We start from the raw sequence: 3,246 nt of genomic DNA, 5'->3' as shown, positions 1-3,246 counted from the left end.
AAATTTTTAGAGAGAAAAATGAAATGCATTCGTAATTATGTGTCTTATATTCTTTTGTTAAATTATTAAGAGTAAATCAAAGAAAATTACTAAATTTTTGGCGCCGTATTCGTTATTTACACGTTTCTAGATAACGCATTTATTTTGTCATTACAGTGCTATCTTTTTTATAAGATAATTCTGTTTTTTCACAGATTGGTAAAATCTTAATGGCTTCTTCAATGTACTTATTTTGTCGAATAATTTGAATCTTTGTTGTGGCTAAAATGGTAATGTGTAACTGTGAATTATGACAAAATGATATGAAATTAGATTGCATTTTTGATATCTCGAGAACATTATTCATTACATCCAGAAGCTGTCAAAGCTATCCTAACGATTCTTCTTCTTCGCTTTATCAGAAGTCAAAATCGATAGCGTTATTATTGTCCAGCAATTCACGCATCTAGTAGGAATCCATATAGATCAGCGCTGAGTTCATGATGGACAAATTTTGTACGTATGTTGCGGCATCCATTTAATCTATTTTAAACAACAGGTATATTTCAAAGGAGCATGAACATCGTATAACTTACAATCATTAATACATTGTTAGCAGAATCATAATTACATTGTAATGAGAATGTCATGTCAGAGTTATTACTTTAGAAGGGAAAAAATCAATAACATCACCGAATCGAAGTTCAACAATGAGAAATCAAGAATACAGTGTTGCTCTTCAGACTCCAAGTACGTAAAATATTTTATTGCTCTATCCAAAAGAAAGGCTGAGCTCATAATCAATTACAATAACACTTCAACTGTTTCTATTTACTAGGTGCCTTAAACAATTTGCACGAAAATTTTATTGAAGGCTATGTTTTGGATAATTTCAAATAAAGACGTTCGTAACATAGAAACCAAAGTAGTTCTCAAGAAAGTTGTTATAACGATGTAACCCTATTGACAATAAACTTATTCAGACAAAACAAATATCCTGTTTACCACAATATAATCTCTCTTACATCGATTCCCGATAAGACACCATGTGTTCGTCTTGTAATTAATAAGAACTTATGTGAAAAAAAGAAATATTATTGGAAAATAATATTTGGTTCAAATGAGAACTTGTAAAGTTTGTTATTTTTTTGCAACTTTAATAAAATAGTATTTTAATTTGCATTTGGTAACCAAGTACCACTTTCTTACTTTATATATACATATACATACATGTATATATATATATATATATATATATATATATATATATATATATATATATATATATATATATATATATATATATATATATATATGTATATATATATATATATATACATGGTACATTTCACAAAACGAAGAACAAACACAAAAAAAAAACAACAGCGAGAAGACGCTCAGGGAAGCAAAGAAGGTTGGTTTTACGTTTCAAACAAAGCTCTTCTTCAGAAACAGCGCAACGTTGAATACAAAAGGAAGATGGAGGGGAAGAAATCGCTAAAGATTCACATGTGGTTTCACGCGCTCGCCAACACACACACACACACACACACACACACACACAACATAGGGCAATCAGTTAGATATCATAATACTATTCAGAATTTCAGATACAGGAGCTAAAAGAACGTTATGAAAAACCGTTGAATAAAGGGATGTTACTCTAATAGGCGGGGTTAATAAATGAAAGTAAACGATATATAATATTATAAAAATTCAACCATATAAAGATAGAAATCTTCGTTCATAAAATCTACATAGGTACACATGTATGTATACATACATACACGTACACACATACACACATATGTATATATACATACTCACATGCACACACACACACACACACACACACACACACACATACACACACACACACACACATGCACATATATATATATATATGTATATATATATACATACACATACATACACGCACATACGTATATGTGCCCATGCATGCATTATTATGCTCATATACACATCTCTACACGCACACATATACGCATATACATATACATGCATATGCATATATATGTATAAAAAAATATATATATAAATATATAAAAATACACACACACGTACGTATATATGTATATATAACTTCATCTTCACTTAGAAAAATGCTTACACATATCTTCTAACTTAATAAAATATATAAATAAAAATAATAATATATAAATAAAAATGAAAAATACTCATATATAAATGTAAAGCAATATACATATATGTACACTCGTGGCAGGTATATATTAACACACGTCGCATATATGAATATACACACATATACACACACGCGGATATACAAATCCACCCATATGCGTATATATGTACAAATGTAGACACACGCATACGTATATATATGCATACGCAGATATATAAACCCACGCATATGCATATTTATGTACAAATATATACACACATATACGTATATATACATAGTCAACATCATCCTCGCATAGATATATGCCTACATTTACATATAGGCATTTATACAAGTGAAAACACATACACAAACATAAAATGTATACATATTCAGATTCGCCGCAAACATGAATATACATATAAATTATATATGTATACGGGTGCATATATACACATATACACCCTCCTGTCTATCATCGCACCTACACCTGCAGATATACTGGCTTATATACATACATATATGTATGGAGGAAAGAGACATGTGCATGACAGTCACTCTTATGCAACGGATACAGTCTTACACTCGTATATATATAAATACATACGTACACATATATACACATGCGCACGCATACATGTTTGATATATGTTTATACATACAAATATACATAGTCGTACATAGTCACACAATTGAAAAAAGGGGAAAATAATATTCAAAAACATATATAAAGGAATAAAAATATATATAAAAATATATAGGAAATGTTAAGACATATGAAAGTACATGGACATAATGTAAAAAGCAAGTTCTATATGTGATCGGGGCGGGGGGCCAAAAATAATAACAAGTATTTTGTCATATGTGGACATGATCCAAAAACTTCAGTTCTTGAATGTCAACATGTAGCGGGGTCTAACGAACTTTTCCAGATGAGCCATCTTTCCATATCGCAAAAACCGCACTTCCCACTGCCGTTGATGTAAGGTTTACACTTGGCCAAGATCTTCCAGTGAAATTCATAGCTGACACCTTGTTCTTTTGCGGACCATATATGACTTTTATCCCAGTGTCTGAAGCTTAAGGTGTGAACGAACATTTCTATCTTTGTGTGGTTGTATTTT

This window comes from Octopus bimaculoides, chromosome 2 (genome assembly GCF_046866305.1).
Source record: "Octopus bimaculoides isolate indiv1 chromosome 2, ASM4686630v1, whole genome shotgun sequence".
Taxonomy (NCBI): domain Eukaryota; kingdom Metazoa; phylum Mollusca; class Cephalopoda; order Octopoda; family Octopodidae; genus Octopus; species Octopus bimaculoides.
The sequence above is the reverse complement of the archived record's forward strand: the minus strand, read 5'-3'. Positions refer to the sequence as shown.